The sequence below is a fragment of the Dendrobates tinctorius genome, unplaced genomic scaffold, assembly GCF_039654945.1.
Source record: "Dendrobates tinctorius isolate UK_male_01 unplaced genomic scaffold, ASM3965494v1 ptg000028l, whole genome shotgun sequence".
NCBI classification, from domain to species: Eukaryota; Metazoa; Chordata; class Amphibia; order Anura; family Dendrobatidae; genus Dendrobates; species Dendrobates tinctorius.
The window spans coordinates 92,665,989-92,684,276 of NW_027361696.1; the positions used below are offsets into that span (position 1 = coordinate 92,665,989).

The 18,288-nt window shown below is 44.2% G+C and overlaps 1 protein-coding gene and 1 long non-coding RNA gene across 2 annotated transcripts in view; one reads left to right on the forward strand and one right to left on the reverse strand.

Moving 5' to 3' along the window:
* Positions 1 to 18,288, reverse strand: part of LOC141085636 (uncharacterized) — a 611,301-nt gene that overhangs the window by 63,625 nt on the left and 529,388 nt on the right. The gene's annotated exons all lie outside the window — the stretch shown is intronic.
* CACNG7 (calcium voltage-gated channel auxiliary subunit gamma 7) overlaps positions 4,304 to 18,288 on the forward strand; it is a 328,444-nt gene continuing 314,459 nt past the window's right edge. The window contains exon 1 of the mRNA XM_073571171.1: positions 4,304 to 5,048. The gene's annotated coding sequence lies outside the window, so the exon portion shown is untranslated. The remainder of the gene's footprint in view (positions 5,049 to 18,288) is intronic.

Sequence of the window (18,288 nt, forward strand, 5' to 3'; positions counted from 1 at the left end):
ATTATTACTATATAAGGGGCAAAGTGGTGGCATTATTACTTTGTAAGGGGCATAGTGGTGGCAGTATTATGTGGGGCAGTAAGAGGAGCCATTATTGTACCACACAGCAGGTGCTTTAGGACACATATGGCAGCTGCAGCTCATTTTTGGGGTATCAGCAGAATGAGTAGTTTGCACAGGTTGGGCATAGATATGGATGGTGCAGGGAATATGAGAAGTCAGATGTGTTATTGTAATCTCTGCAGACGAGTCCTGGTTGGAGAAGTTTTCATGTCGGTCTGGGCCAGATATAAAAGACTGCAAAAGTCCACCAGAAAGAACGTCATCTGTAAGTCACCATCTACAACTGCTCTGTGATCTCTTATACGTTCTGCAGGAATGGTATCTACCACTATATGGTATCCATATAGTAATATCATTGTTCATTTTTGTATATAGATTTATTTTCAATCTCAGAGCAGTCATCTGCTGATGTTCCCCTGTACTCACAATTAGGGTGTGCCACCATAGTCGTAGTCAGGATTACCTGTTTAGGGGCAACTCAGATTTTTCGCCTCCCCTACGCTGAAACCCTAGCTACGCCTCTAGTTGAAGCGTTTCAGAGTTATTACCTAATAAAGTGACATTGGTCAGAATTGAAAAATTTAATCTGGTCAGGAAGGTGAAAGCAGGCTTCGGGGTCAAGGGGTTAACCAAGAATGAAACGGCCCAATCATGCAAAGGTGATGTCATACAGTAGCCGGGAAAAAGTATACGTGTCACAGTTCCACCCCTCTGGGTGTCTGGGATGCAGTTACTGACAGCTCGGCCATCCAATCCTGTACAGGGGCATGCTGAAGCTGTCAGTACTTTGATTGACAGCACTGCCATCCAATCTGGTTCATGGGTGTGCTGAGCTGTCAGTTTGTTTATTGACAGCTCGACTAGCCAATCTGTGACTGGGAGGTGTTGGCTGTCTCCAAGTATTCACTATCCCGGGTGATTGCAATGCCTGCTTACAGTACAGAAATGTAGACATTTTTGCACATTTATTATAAAAGAAAAACTGAAATATCACATGGTCATATGTATTCAGACTCTACTCAGTATTGCGTAGAAGCACCCTTTTGAGCTAATACAGCCATGAGTCTTCTTGGGAATGATGCAACAAGTTTTTCCAACCTAGATTTGGGGGTCTTCTGCCATTCTGCCATTCTTCCTTGCAGATTCTCTCCAGTTCCATCAGGTTGGATGGTGAACGTTGGTGGACAGCCACTTTCAGGTCTCTCCAGAGATGCTCAATTGGGTTTAGGTCAAGGCTCTGGCTGGGCCAGTCAAGAATGATAACAGAGTTGTTGTGAAGCCACTCCTTTGTTATTTTAGCTGTGTGCTTAGGGTCATTGTCTTGTTGGAAGGTGAACCTTCGGCCAAGTCTGAAGTCGACAGCACTCTGGAAGAGGTTTTCATCCCGGATAGCTCTGTAATTGGCTGCATTCATGTTTCCTTCAACCAGTCATCCTGTCCCTGCAGCTAAAAACACCCCCCTAGCATGATGCTGCCACCACCATGTTTCACTGTTGGGATTGTATTGGGCAGGTGACGAGCAGTGCCTGGTTTTCTCCATACATACCACTTAGAATTATTACTAAAAAATTCTATCTTAATCTCATCAGACCAGAAAATCTTATTTCTCATAGTCTGGAAGTCCTTCATGTGTTTTTAGTAAACTCTATGCAGCCTTTAATGTCTTGCACTGGAGAAGGAGAGGAGGAGATGATTCTGTCAGGCAACTATGCCATAAAGGCCTGACTGGTGGAGGGCTGCAGTGATAGTTGACTTTGTAGAACTTTCTCCCATCTCCCTACTGCATCTGTGGAGCTCAGCCACAGTGATCTTGGGGTTCTTCTTTACCTCTCTCATCAAGGCTCTTCCCCCATGATTGCCGATTGTTTAGTTTGGGTGGACAGCCATGTTTAGGAAGTCTTCTGTTGTTCCCAAACTTCTTCCATTTAAGATTTATGGAGGCCATGTTGCTGTTAGGAACCTTGATTACTGCAGAAATTCTTTTATAACCTTGGCCAGATCTGTGCCTTGCCACAATTCTGTCTCTGAGCTGCTTGGCCAGTTCCTTTCACCTCATGATTCTCATTTGGTCTGACATGCACTGTGAGCTGTGAGGCCTTATATAAACAGGTGTGTAAATTTACAAATCAAATCCTAGCAGTTTATTTAAACGCAGCTGGACTCCAATGATGGAGTGGAACCATCTCAAAAAGAATTAAAAGGAAATAGACAGTATGCAACTTAAATTTGAGTGTTTGAGCGAAGGGTCAGAATTCTTAAGACCATGTGACATTTCAGTTTTTCTTTTTTGATAAATTTCCCAAAATTTCTACATTTCTCTTTTTTTCAGTCAAGATGGGGTGCAGAGAGTACATTTATGAGAAACAAAAATGAACTTTTCTGAATTTACAAAACGACTGTATGGTCTGTATGGGGCAGCACGGTGGCTCAGTGGTTAGCACTGCAGCCTTGCAACGCTGGAGTCCTGGGTTTATATCCCACCAAGAACAACATTTGCAAGGAATTTGTATGTTCTCTCCCTCTCCTTGTGTGGGTTTCCTCCGAGTACTCTGGTTTCCTCCAACATTCCAAAGACATACTGATAGGGATTTTAGATTGTGAGCCCCATCAGCGACAGAGATGATAATGTGTGCAAACTGTAAAGCGCTGCGGAATATGTTAGCTCTATATAATATAGATTTAAGTGTTTTATTGACAGAAAAAAAGCATTTGTGCAGATGAGGGTGCTTTGGTATACCTTTGGTGTGGCCAATGGCTCAGTACATCATTATGACCACATAGTTTGTATTCTGAGCACTTCCACTTAACCTGATTGACAGCACTTACTTTCCCAGAGCAAGTGCTGAATCAACTCAAGCTGCGGCACACTGACACTAAGTAGTCTAGCGGCACTCACACAGTGTCAGTGTCGGTGCGCACACAGCATAGGTACAGGCAAACTCTCATTCCCAGTGTAGAAAGTGAGTGATTTTCTGCAGTGGTCACGGGCCAGTACATCATTACTACACATGCTGTATATCATTGCTGTGCATACTTCATATGCAGCCAATCACTGACCACAACAATGTAATCACTTCTGCCAAGTAAACAATGACAGGCTGGGAGCAACAGATTAGTGCCAATGTAGTGGCTGGAGTTTAAATTGGTAGGCAATGCAACATTTCTTACTTTTCGTTCACTCCACAATTGTTCCATTTTCTCTTGATTAATGATAACTCCTTTAAACAATTCTTACCAGTCCACCCATCCATTTGGTCGAGCAATCACATTGTGGGAAAAATAGTCATCAGATCTGTTTCCTATTTTTATAACTGAGATGTGCAATGTGAATATTACACCAAATTGAATGAATGAACATCAGAACTTGGCTTTGAACAATGTCATTTGCAACACAGTAAACTAATTAGATTTTACAACAATTCTTTCTTTTTTGGTGGCGGCATACTGTAACTAGATAATTGATTTTTCTTTTCATTCTATTTGCAAACATCACTTTCTGAAGTTTGTCAACCTTTGTCCATTTCTGTGGCATAACCTTCAAGAGATACTGCCCAGAGCTCTAATTCTAGCCCGAGCCAAGGTCACGCTAGTCATGGTGACAAGGAGGAGTAACTAATACTACACAGCTCGGTGCCGTTCTTGACCAGATGTGTCACATTGTTGTATAATCTATATTTCTTAGTTAGTGTTGGCCTAATCACACATATATCTGAAGCTGAATCGACCAAAGGAGGTGACCTTTTTAGTTTTCATTGTCGGTGGTATCACATCAATTTTTAATTTGATAGCTTTATGTTTTAGCTGTAACAGATTCTGGCACATTCAGAATAACAGATGAACATGTAGCAATTCATAGAGCATATATGTAGCGTATAGCTGCAAATGAATGACAATCTCGTATGCAGACGCTATATAGTGGTGATATGACGACATCTCGGCAGTGTGCCTCGGCTGCATCTATAGCAGGCATTTTTTTGCAGCTAGAAGTGTGTGATTCCCAACGACCATTATTCCTCCTGTTTACTCACCACATGCATAAGGGATTCTGAAATTTCTGCTGTAGAGCAGAAAAAGTGTACATTACACTGAGAAGTCCCCAGTCAGTGCAGATTTCTACTGCAGTCCTCATGGGTGGCAGGTGTGACCAGTAAACCTCAATGCAGAGGCATAGAGTAGTGAAGGGGAAAACTCTGCTGTCTCTTTAAGAGAGCTCCCTCTGACATCACACTGATGGAGAAAAAAGAGGGAGGAGGGGAGAGGGGAATTGTGAATTCTTGGCCACTCAAAGGAGAGAGAGAGAGTGCTCCTGAAAAGCTATGTAGAGGAAAGACAATGGGGACCTCAGGAAAGACCAAGGCTCCTAACTGATCCTTTCCAAGGGATGGATGCTTCTCCCAGCACTGCAGTATAGGTCCTCAGCCCTTATCAGTGACGTTGCTGACCAAGAACATCCAGGATCTCCTCTTCCTGAGACAAAGATGATCATGAAATGATTTTCTCATTTTTTTTTTAATTAACACTCTTTGTATTTTGATTGAGCGTGCAATGAGAATCTCCCTCCCCCTGCTCCCGAAAAGGTCCCCTTCGCTCTTCATCCTTTCACAAATGACTTTCCAGTGGCCAGACTTTGACAAGCTGCTATAGTCAGTTCCCATCCCCTCCCCCCATCCGAGATCCAGATCCATACCTACAACCAATACATGTATACTTAGATGAGTCCTCTCCGCTACACATACATCTTCCAAGAGGATGACTCAGATCTAGAAAATAATATACCTGGCTGCAGTCGAAAGACTTTTTTTTTTCCTAGAGAAAGCCAAGTCGTTTGAAGATATTTTCACGTAAAAGAAGAATTTAAAAAATTCAAAAAAATCTATTTCTTCCCCTAAAACTAGGAATGTTATTTTCAAGATTGACCATGTTCTTGAAGCAATAACTATGCAGAGGCTTAGAGAAGACTGCAGCTCATAAACCCAGTGGAGAAGGTGAGCATCATGTTTATGCCCTAGTTTATAATAATATCCGTAATCTTTTCCTTTATGCCGCGGTTAACTCTTTCCATCCAGTGTCTGTTAAGCCCAGAACCTTGACCGTGACCCTTGAGAGTAAAAAAAAAACTGATATCCCTGACGGCTTGACCTGTGTTCTGTTTTCCGCTGATATTTGACAGCTTGCTCTGCTGCATGCGAGTATGCACCTGCATAATGTGAGGGTTTTTCTAAGCTCGGATGCTGGGGATGTCTGGGTACCAGTGTGTGATATCTTGTAGCATGGTATGTGGCAGTGTGCGGAGTGAAGGAAATGCTGCTTTGACTAATGTGGGTCCCCGCATACTATGTAATTATCCATGGAAATGTTGGCATTGGTTGTGCGGCTTTTTTACTAGAATAGTATTTTAGCTCAGGAAAGCCACAATCTTGTTGATTACGTCTGCAGCCGGAATTTACGGTCCTTGATACATTCTGTACACTGAGCCATTGCTGTGACTTTTTAAATTTACAACTGTGGTTAAATCATCCGATGACACAGTCCAGCACATTGTACATTCATCATACCACTGCTAAGAAAAAAACCGAGCTATTGCCCCAATGTTTCCACTGCGTCCAAATATTTACTGTGTGATTGTGAACATTGTACCTCCTGCAACGATAAATAAACATTTCATTGCCTAATGACTATTGAGCACCCAGGAGTGCGTACCGGAGCCTAATAAAATCGTGATTGCACCTAGATGCCCATGAAGAACGTTCCTTTTTATGTTTAGGTTTTATGCGGATATGTCCTGCTATTGCTTTGTTTTTATTTTTCGGTGGGGTGGAGCAGATATAAAAAAGTGTGGAAATGAGCAGTTATATAGAATGAGATGTTAGTATTATTATTATTTTTTTATTATGATTAGGAAGGAAAAGTGAACGAAGATAAAAAAAAAATATGGTATCCTAAGCAAGTAAAGGAAGCTAGGGGTGAACGCTTGAAAAAGCTATGTAATAACCTCAAGTTATCATTATTATTTCTGATACTTCAAGGGTTAGGGGCAAGAAGTGGAAAAGGGAGGGACTGCAGCAGCCTACTGGATAAAAAAAGCTGATTCAATTCTCTTTGGATGGCAGGCTTTTGGCTGGAAGGTAGGTTGGAGTGAGATGTGTGATGTGCAGGTAGAGGCTGAGGCTTTACTGCAGAGGATTAGAGGAAATGGTGAAGTCTTTGCTGTATGAAGGGAGTTAAGAGCCGTTCAGTAATCAGGACAAAGGGTCTCTCGGTTATCCTCTTGTGATACTGCTGCATAGGAAAATGAGACAGCATAACTGCATCTTTCACAGGGCAATGGGAAAATCCGTCCTAAGTTTTAGCCACATCAGTTCATTCCATTTTAATTGAATGTCATTTTTATTTTTGTCAATCATCTACTAACTAACTAGATTTATCTGATTTTCATTTTCATTTCATATCCGTATGCATACACATATATCGAACACCCCCAGAAAAAAAAAATATACTCTTGATTTGTTCTTTATCTCGAGGTGTGTTTTAGAATGTTTCCATTAGTTGGTTAGACATTCTGAGCATTGCTCTAATATCCTGTTACATAGCTTTCTTATCACACAGTTATTGATGGGATGTGAATGATTACATTTAGGAAACAAAAAATGGTTCCCGATCCTTCGCCAATCCATTCACTTCTACAACTCTTTACGACGTCCATATAATGAGGATCATTTCATCTCCGTCACTTTGTTGCAAAGTTGTAGAACAAAAGTTCTAGATTTAGTTCCCATGATTTAGTCTATTGCTCTTTTTTGACAAAACTATAGGTGTACTTGTCCTTTGTTGTCCTTCTTTTTCTAATACTAAGGGTACTTAGACCTATTCTAGTCTAAAGACATCAATAAAATGCATTGCCTTGTGGAGGTGAACTGAGGACGAAGGGTAGATGAACAGGGGTAGATTTTTCTGTGGTTCCTCATTATAGGTAATGGGAAAATGCAAATGTTTAAATAAAAGTTTGAAATGGAGGAGCAAAGTTACTCATAGGAAGCTTCCTGATCTTATGTTGTAGATAAGTTCCCAAGAATGTTTAGAAGAATACTTTTTCTGAAACTATAAGGCTGGACCCACCCGGGAGGCGACAGTGAGTTATTTAAGAGGCGCAAAGGGGGTAGCCATTTTTATAGGAGCGATCATATGCTGCACATTTCTTTCTAATTTGCCAAAATATTTAGTTCAGTACTTATTTTCTGCTCATTGTAATGTTAGGTAGGTGTAGGAGTGGATGGCAAACTCCACTTTAGCGAACAGTGTCAGGCAGCTGCTGCCAAGGTAAATAAAATAATAGGATGCAATAAAAGTCGCCTAGATGCTCAGGATGAGAACATAATTTTGCCTCTGTACAAGTCACTTGTATGGTCACACTTAGAATATTATGTACAGTTGTGGCCTCCTTTGCATAAGAAGGATATAGCTGATCTAGAGCTGGTACAGAGAAGAGCAACCAAGGTTATTAACAGAATGGATGAAGTGCAATATGAAGATAGGTTATTAAACTTGGGTTTTTTAGCTTGGAAAAATGAAGGCTTAGGGGAGATTATATTACCATGTACAAATATATGAGGGCACATTACAGATATACAGTATATAATATATACACCTGAACATGAGGTTCTTAGCTTAACATTCTGATCAGTCTATATGTAGCCCACTGCCACTTCACGGTAAACCTCGTAGTGGGTCCCTATCGCCCTAATGGAGCCAACCACCGCCGCAGCGACAATGCACCGGCAGGGTGGAAGGCCTGGTGCCTCACAGCGCCTATGCTGCAAGACTGAGTCCCCATGATTCCAGACCGCACCACCCCACCAGCACAAAACCAAAGCAACAAGTAACAATGGCCGTCACACAGCACCCACACCAAATGAAAGGAGCATTGAAATTCACCTTCCTCAAGCTCTCCAGTGAGACTAGAAATGGGCTAGACCTGTGCCAAATGGAAGCAGTGCACATCTAAAGAAGATCATGCAATATTCCCAAAAAGAAAATGGACAGCACCTCCAAAAATCATACATTGATCTAATGCCGCTAGGCAAAAAATATATAACTAACCAATTTTGGTCTCCGTTGCATAAGAAGGATATAGCTATTTTTGGAAAAATAAAGGCTATGGGGAGATTGTATTACCATGTACAAATACAGTATATGAGGGCACATTACAGAGATCATTTTAATGATCTTTTTATACCTAGTTCTGTGACTGGGAAAAGGAGGCATCGTCTACGTCTAAAGGAAATCAGGTTTATTCATGATCATCATCAAAGGCTCCTTACTTTAAGAGCAGTGAGACTTTGAACTCTCTGCCACATGAGGTTGTAATGGTTGATTCACTACTAAAATCCAAGAAAGGCCTAGATACCTTCCTTGAAATATATTACTGGTTATGGGCACAAGATTCTGAGATGGAATGTTGATCCAGGGAACTGATCTGATTGTCGTATGTGGAGTCAGGAAGGAATTTTCACCTAATAAGGAGCTAATAGTGTCTTCCCCATGGGGTAATTACCTTCCTCTGGATTAAAATGTTAAGGTACTGTCACACTTAGAGATGTACCAGCGATCCCGACCAGCGATATGACGCGGTCAGGATCGCTGGTACATCACTAAGTGGTCACTAGTGAGCTGCCACACAGGCAGATCTCACCAGCAACATCGCTGGGGACGGTGGTCGCTACTTACCTGTCACACCAGGCGATCCTGCGTCCTCCCTCCCGGCTCCACGTGTCGCTCGTCGTCACAGCAGGAAGCGCCGCAGGAAGCTGACGATGAGAAACAGTCCAGCCTGTTCTTGCGCGATCAGCGATAAGCAGCGGGGGAGCGGGTCGTAGGTAAGTATCAGACACAGCTATATCGCTAGCAATATCGCTATAACGTCACAAGTTATAGCGATATTGCTAGCGATATCGCTTAGTGTGACAGGCCCTTTAGGCTATAGGTTGACCTCAATGGACTTAAGTTTACCTTTTATTTCTGATACTATGAAACTATGGCTTCCACTACAGATGGCGAGGCCCAGGCACCTACCTACTTTAGGTCTGTCTGGTAAGACTTGGGCATAGTCTTGGTCTGTCGGATGAGAGCTCAGTAGATTAAAGTTTGAGAAGCCTTGATCTGAATAACACTGCACCAAGCTAAGGGGATTAAATTTCACAGGCTAATCTTTTGTTGTATTTCTGAAAACAGAAAAAATATAAAAAATATATGAAATATAAGAAATATAAAAAAATAATGTTATCTTATCATTTCCTCATTGTTCCAGATTCAAAGCTTTCCAGTCCCCCTTTACATTAATTTCTAATAAGAGATGGGCAAACCCGAACAGTAAAGATCAGGGTCCAAACCAAACACCTAGTGTATGGGCACAAAACCTGAACACCTGAACACAGACTTCTCCAGGAAGTCTGTGTTCCTGTGCAGGTTCGGCACCCCAAACATTGGGTGTTTCTCACTGAACATTGGCAGCTCTGATCAGCAGTAAGATTATTACCAATGGTCAGAGAGCTGCAGTTCTCAAGCTGACAGCATGAGCCATCAGCTATGACTGGTGGTAAATAGTTTACTGCTGATCACAGGCATCGGCCGATGAGAGACTACTACTCCCATCATCCTGTGCCTGCTGTTGCTGATGGAAGTATTCATCAGTCGGCGTTTATGCTATAAATAAATAAATAAATTACAAAAATTACTTGGGGTCTCTTATATTTTTGATAGCCAGTGCTGGCAAAACTGATAGCTGTGGGCTGCAACCCTCAGCTGTCAGCTTTATCATGGTTGGTTATCAAGAATAGAGAGGTCCCCAGGCCATTTTTTTAAAATTATTTAAATAAATAATTTTAAAAAACGGCGTAGGTTCCAAAACATTTTTAACAACCAGCCAAGCTAAAGCAGACAGCTGGGGGCTGGTATTCTCAAGCTGGCAAGAAATTGTGGATATTGTACCTACAGCCTAAAATTGCAGCCTGTAGCACCACAGAAAAGGCACATGTATAATTCTGTTGACATCAAGCTGAAGGGTTAATAATGGAGCGGAGTCTACAAGATGTCTCTCCATTACTAATGCACATACTCATATTGTAAATAAAAAACGCCCAGTATAAAGTCCTTTATTTGAAATAAAAATCCACACTCTGTTTTACAAATTAATTTAAAAATAATACACAAAGTTACCTAAAAAAACAGAAAATAATAAACAACCATGATACTCACATTACGCCCAATCCATTGAAGCCCCTGTCCACTGTAAAAAAAAACAGAAAATAATAAACAAAAAAAATACTCACCTTACGCCCATTCCATTGAAGCCATTGACCCTTGTAAAAAAGAAAAATAATAAACAACCATTTCCCTCAAATGTCTGAAGTGAAGATGTCCCATGCTGTATTCCATGTCTGTGATGTGTCTGTCATGATGAGAATGAGGTGAATGAGAATGAGGTGCTGCGACCGCAGCCTCAGTGACTAGCGGTGATGTCATCGAGGTTACCGCAGGTCACTGAGGCTGCGTTCCTATACTACACTGTGAGTCTGGACGACAAACAACAGGGACCTCAATAAGATCACCACAAATGTTTTTTAAAATTGCATTCCTAATTTTTACTTATGCAATGAAAATTGACCTCCTGTTTCTACATAGACCTTTGAAGGATTCACCTAGTCAGTTTGTAATCAAGTGTTGTCAAAGATCTAATGAAAAGGCAATTTAACTGGGTAGAAAGGCAAAATTAGTAATTTTGAGTAGACTGTGCTATATGATGACTGGACTGCAATGTATAAAGAGAATACAAACTTTGATGGGAGTGTGTCTTTAAGTTTAAGAATTAAAGTAACCAAATTATATTACTTTTTATGATATTACATTTAGATTAAAAAATGTCAATCACAGTTTTATGTGGCCAACACAGTCATTGACCAATACTTTCTAAAGGCAATATTAGTAGATGTCATATTTTTGTGACATTTAAATTATCCTATAAATTATATTTATCCAAGCTTTTTAATATTTTTATAAATGATAAAGTTGCTCACATTGGGAAAAATGTATCCAGGGTTGTGAGTACACAGCTACAGCACAACGTGTTGTATAGAAAAAAATAAAGGTAATAAAGATAGTTATTTCAAAGGACAGAAAGTAGACATATTTGATATAAATATATATATATATATATATATATATATAGCCCGATTCATCAAACCTGGGGTGTTGTACTCAAGTCTGCACTACAATAAGTTGCGCCTAATTAATCAAGACGCGTGTACTTTTTAATATATTTGGCTCATCTTTCAGCCTCGCTGCATCGTCACCTGATATGTTACTACAGTCAGGGTCGGGAGTATATCACGTTCTATATTACTTAAGTAGCCTAAATTGTAATGAGATAGTCGGGTGTGCTTTGACACCTCCAACCTTCCCCAACTTTGCTCACTTTGATGTAGTTTCCCGGGAGTAGCATAAAAACACCAAAGGTTGCAACATCTTTGCACAACTTTGAGTTGTTCAAAAAATGTTGACTTTTTTTTGGCAAAAGTCTGGCAACCACACACTTTGAGGAATTGGGGCCACAGTGACTCAAGACCGTCTTTTATGGTCATAGTTCTTCCCTTTTAGAATTTGCCCATCAGAATTAAAAAAGTAAGATGAAGCAATGGACAGTCATAATGTTTGCCCTCCTTTCCTGTGAATATAAAACAGCAAAGTCAATTAGCTTCATTATGGTTCCATAAAGATGAACTGCTCCTTACTATTATTCAAGCTAGAGTTGAATGATAAGCACAGTTTGGGTTGCAGAAAAACAAATATGCAATGTTTCCCAATTAATGTGACAGTGTGGTTTATGACAATTTGCTCTCCTTCTAAAACTGATTTATGATGGTAGCCATTTATTGAAATGGAGCAGTAGAGTTGAGCGAAACGGGTCGAAAAAATTCAAAAGTCGCCGACTTTTGGCAAAGTCGGGTTTCATGAAACGAAACCCGACCCTAGGATGAGGTCGGCCACGAGGTCGGCGACTTACGCGCCAAAGTCGCGTTTCAAAAGTTTGTTTAGCGCTCTTTTTCAGCCAATCAGGATCCACGGACACTGTGGGCAACGTGATGACATAGGCACGGGTCACCAGCATCTTTCAGAAGGGCATGCAAGTGATTGGCTTGCTTTGGTGGGCGTCACAGGGGGTATAAAAGGGCGTGCACGCCGACCGCCATCTTACTTCTGCCGATCTTAGTATAGGGAGAGGTTGCTGCTGATTCTGTAGGGAGAGCGTTAGGCAGGGAAGAAGACAAAAAAACTGCTTCTGCTGCTAGCGATTTGGCCTGCACAACACACAAGTCACTGTGTGTGCAGTGCAAGGGGAGGCTATATTGTGGTGTATCAGTGGTGTTGGTTGTTGGGCTGCCTTTTAAGGCTTCCTGACACGCTGGCATTGCTGTTTACCCACTGCTCTGCAAACTGCTTTTTTAAAAGCAATCCAATCTCCCTTATCCTCTCGTCACTTTGGTCACAGGCAGCTGTGCCATCGAGCGTGTCACATAGCGCTCAGATATCAGTGGGCCGCACACAATCCACAAGTGTCCACTGTCCACAAGTGTACGCAGAGATTCAAAATCTCCATTATCCTCTCGTCACTTTGGTCACAGGCAGCTGTGCCATCGAGCGTGTCACATAGCGCTCAGATATCAGTGGGCCGCACACAATCCACAAGTGTCCAGTGTCCAAAAGTGTACGCAGAGATTCAAAATCTCCATTATCCTCTCGTCACTTTGGTCACAGGCAGCTGTGCCATCGAGCGTGTCACATAGCGCTCAGATATCAGTGGGCCGCACACAATCCACAAGTGTCCAGTGTCCAAAAGTGTACGCAGAGATTCAAAATCTCCATTATCCTCTCGTCACTTTGGTCACAGGCAGCTGTGCCATCGAGCGTGTCACATAGCGCTCAGATATCAGTGGGCCGCACACAATCCACAAGTGTCCAGTGTCCAAAAGTGTACGCAGAGATTCAAAATCTCCATTAACCTCTCGTCACTTTGGTCACAGGCAGCTGTGCCATCGAGCATGTCACATAGCGCTCAGATATCAGTGGGCCGCACACAATCCACAAGTGTCCACTGTCCACAAGTGTACGCAGAGATTCAAAATCTCCATTATCCTCTCGTCACTTTGGTCACAGGCAGCTGTGCCATCGAGCGTGTCACATAGCACTCAGATATCAGTGGGCCGCACACAATCCACAAGTGTCCAGTGTCCAAAAGTGTACGCAGAGATTCAAAATCTCCATTATCCTCTCGTCACTTTGGTCACAGGCAGCTGTGCCATCGAGCGTGTCACATAGCGCTCAGATATCAGTGGGTCGCACACAATTCACAAGTGTCCAGTGTCCAAAAGTGTACGCAGAGATTCAAAATCTCCATTATCCTCTCGTCACTTTGGTCACAGGCAGCTGTGCCATCGAGCGTGTCACATAGCGCTCAGATATCAGTGGGCCGCACACAATCCACAAGTGTCCAGTGTCCAAAAGTGTACGCAGAGATTCAAAATCTCCATTATCCTCTTGTCACTTTGGTCACAGGCAGCTGTGCCATCGAGCGTGTCACATAGCGCTCAGATATCAGTGGGCCGCACACAATCCACAAGTGTCCACTGTCCACAAGTGTACGCAGAGATTCAAAATCTCCATTATCCTCTCGTCACTTTGGTCACAGGCAGCTGTGCCATCGAGCGTGTCACATAGCGATCAGATATCAGTGGGCCGCACACAATCCACAAGTGTCCAGTGTCCAAAAGTGTACGCAGAGATTCAAAATCTCCATTATCCTCTCGTCACTTTGGTCACAGGCAGCTGTGCCATCGAGCGTGTCACATAGCGCTCAGATATCAGTGGGCCGCACACAATCCACAAGTGTCCACTGTCCACAAGTGTACGCAGAGATTCAAAATCTCCATTATCCTCTCGTCACTTTGGTCACAGGCAGCTGTGCCATCGAGCGTGTCACATAGCACTCAGATATCAGTGGGCCGCACACAATCCACAAGTGTCAAGTGTCCAAAAGTGTACGCAGAGATTCAAAATCTCCATTATCCTCTCGTCACTTTGGTCACAGGCAGCTGTGCCATCGAGCGTGTCACATAGCGCTCAGATATCAGTGGGCCGCACACAATCCACAAGTGTCCACTGTCCACAAGTGTACGCAGAGATTCAAAATCTCCATTATCCTCTCGTCACTTTGGTCACAGGCAGCTGTGCCATCGAGCGTGTCACATAGCGCTCAGATATCAGTGGGCCGCACACAATCCACAAGTGTCCACTGTCCAAAAGTATACGCAGAGATTCAAAATCTCCATTATCCTCTCGTCACTTTGGTCACAGGCAGCTGTGCCATCGAGCGTGTCACATAGCGCTCAGATATCAGTGGGCCGCACACAATCCACAAGTGTCCACTGTCCACAAGTGTACGCAGAGATTCAAAATCTCCATTATCCTCTCGTCACTTTGGTCACAGGCAGCTGTGCCATCGAGCGTGTCACATAGCGCTCAGAAATCAATGGGCCGCACACAATCCACAAGTGTCCACTGTCCACAAGTGTACGCAGAGATTCAAAATCTCCATTATCCTCTCGTCACTTTGGTCACAGGCAGCTGTGCCATCGAGCGTGTCACATAGCGCTCAGATATCAGTGGGCCGCACACAATCCACAAGTGTCCACTGTCCACAAGTGTACGCAGAGATTCAAAATCTCCATTATCCTCTCGTCACTTTGGTCACAGGCAGCTGTGCCATCGAGCGTGTCACATAGCGCTCAGATATCAGTGGGCCGCACACAATCCACAAATGTCCACTGTCCAAAAGTGTACGCAGAGATTCAAAATCTCCATTATCCTCTCGTCACTTTGGTCACAGGCAGCTGTGCCATCGAGCGTGTCACATAGCGCTCAGATATCAGTGGGCCGCACACAATCCACAAGTGTCCACTGTCCAAAAGTGTACGCAGAGATTCAAAATCTCCATTATCCTCTCGTCACTTTGGTCACAGGCAGCTGTGCCATCGAGCGTGTCACATAGCGCTCAGATATCAGTGGGCCGCGCACAATCCACAAGTGTCCACTGTCCACAAGTGTACGCAGAGATTCAAAATCTCCATTATCCTCTCATCACTTTGGTCACAGGCAGCTGTGCCATCGAGCGTGTCACATAGCGCTCAGATATCAGTGGGCCGCACACAATCCACAAGTGTCCACTGTCCACAAGTGTACGCAGAAATTCTAAAACTCCCCTGTCCTATAGACACCTTGTACCTTGTTTTACATTACTATATAGTTTGTTGGATTTTGTCTACATTTCTACCAAAAATGAGGAAGGCTGGTGGAAGAGGCCGTGGAATTGGGCGGGGGTTGGCAGCTGGTAATGATGGTGTTGGTGGTGGATCTGATGGTAGTGGCAAGAGCAAAATAGGACCGAATGCAGGAGGTGCTGACCCTGCGTCATCGTCTGGCTACATAAGGCCTCGAACGCTTAGTTTTCTAGGAGTTGGCAAACCGCTTTTAAAGGCAGAGCATCAGGAAAAAGTTTTGTCTTACATTGCTGACTCAGCCTCCAGCTCTATTGCCTCCTCTTCTTCAGTTGTAAAAAGTAAAAGCACTGAGTCGTCATTGGAGGCTCATGTTCATGAACCACACCTTTCCTTGTGTCCTTCACCCCAACCAAGATTGAAGGATGACGCAGGCCATACTACTGATTACTCCATGGAGCTGTTTTCACATACCATGCCTGGATTATCAAGTCAAATGGTGAATTACCCAGGCCAAGATGAATCTGACATGGAGTGCACTGATGCACAGCCGCTGATGGATGATTATGCTGGTACATTCACTCAGAGCACTACATTGTCCTCGCAGTGTACAGAGCCAGATTTTGACCCTGATGAGACTCAGGTGCCCCTTCCCGCACACTATACCACCATACACGGTGACACAGAGAAAGGTGCACATGACATAGAAGAGGAGGTGATGGATGACCCAGTTGTTGACCCAGATTGGCATCCATTGGGGGAAGAGGGTGCTGCTTCCAATAGCTCAGATGAGGAGCATCCACAGCAGACATCGACATCGCAACAGCTGTTATCTGGCAGGCCCGGAGCACTCCAAAGACAGGTTCCAAACATCAAAAGAGTTGCTGGACAGCTTGTCCAGAGGGTCAAAAGATCACAGCGTGCTAGGCCGCAAAATGTCTGCCAAAGTAGGAAGAGTGCAGTGTGGCACTTTTTTGAACAAAATCCTCATGATCAGGCCAAGGTTATCTGTAAGAAGTGCGCAAAGACCTTTAGCAGAGGGAAAAATCTGAAAAATTTGAATACCAGTTGCATGCTTAGACATTTAACCAGCATGCACTTGCAAGCGTGGACACAACACCAAACCTCAAGTGCCACATGTGCAACTGATCACAACGAAGGTAGTCAGCAATGCTACATTGTTTCCCCCACTGTAAGCCCACCGGTTAGCACAGCAGCAAATGTTGAGGTGTCGTTGCAAGGCCACAGCAGTCAGGGAATCCCACTGTTATATCAACGAAAGACTGATTCAAGGCCATCAGAAAGAACACCAACTCCATCACCATCATCAACCCTCTCTCAGTCCGCCCTGTCCACCGCTACTTCCACCATATGCAGCTCTCAAGTACAGCTCACCCTCCCAGACACTATGAGTAGGTCAAGAAAGTACTCAGTCTCTCATCCGCGTACACTGGGTTTGAACGCCCACATTGCCAAACTAATCTCGTTTGAGATGATGCCCTTTCGGTTGGTGGAAAGCACAGCTTTCCGCGAACTCATGGCCTATGCAGTACCACGCTATGACCTACCCAGTCGCCACTTCTTCTCTCGCAAAGCCATCCCAGCCCTCCACCATCATGTGAAAGACCGCATTGTCCATGCACTCAAGCAGTCAGTGAGCGGAAAGGTGCACCTCACAACTGATGCATGGTCCAGTCGGCATGGCCAGGGCCGTTACGTGTCCATCACTGCGCACTGGGTTAATGTGGTGGATGCAGGGTCCACAGGGGACAGCGGTGGTGGGACAGTGCTGCCTAGCCCACGGTATAGTAAACAGTTGGCTGTAGGCATTCGACCCTCCCCCTCCTCCTCCTCCTCCAGAAGCGACAGCTCGTCCACAGAGCGCAGTCGTACGAGCACTCCATCTGCAGCTGCCACTGTTGCACACGATGTGTCCCCCTATCGAGCAGCTAGTGGAAAGCGTCAGCAGGCTGTGTTGCAGATGATGTGTTTGGGCGACAGACACACCGCCGAGGTGCTGGCCGAGTACTTGAAGTGACAAACTGAGTCATGGCTGGGCAGTGTACATCTTGAGGCAGGCAAGGTAGTTAGTGATAACGGCCGTAATTTTGTGGCAGCCATAGCCCTTTCAAAACTCAGCCACATACCTTGCTTGGCTCACACCTTGAACCTGGTGGTGCAGTGCTTCCTCAAAAATTATCCGGAGTTAACAGCCCTGCTCCAGAATGTGCGAAGACTGTGCGCGCACATCCGCCGGTCGCCTGTACACTCCGTTCGTATGCAGAAGCTGCAGCGATTGATCCACCTTCCCAACCACCGCCTCATTATCGACATTGCAACAAGGTGGAACTCCACCCTGCACATGGTGGAGCGGCTGTGCGAGCAGAGGCAGGCCATAATGCATTTGTGGGAGGATACACGGCCAGGCACTTTGAGAGCAGACATGGAGTTGACAGGCGTGCAGTGGTCGAAGCTGAAAGACCTTTGCAAAGTCCTTCAGTGTTTTGAGGAATGCACACGGCTGGTAAGCGCAGACGACGCCATCCTAAGCATGAGCATCCCACTTATGCGTCTGCTCATGCAAACTTTGACGCACCTTAAGGAGCAGGCGTCTGCAGCCAATGTTGATGAGGAGGAAGAGGAGGAGGGAATCCTTGATGACATTCAGCCATTGTCTGCTCAGGGACCTCTCCTGGACGAGGTGGAGGAAGAAGAGGAGGAGGAGGAGGAGGATGATGGGGATGATTACTTAGGGGAGGAGGATGCATCTCGTGGGGCAAGTGAAAATGTTGGCGTGGCAAGGTCTGGTACAGGGTTTGTGCGTGACTGGAGGGATGTGGATTTGCCAGAAACTGCTCCTCCACCCAGCACTCGCAGTGCATCATTGACACCGGGTACATTG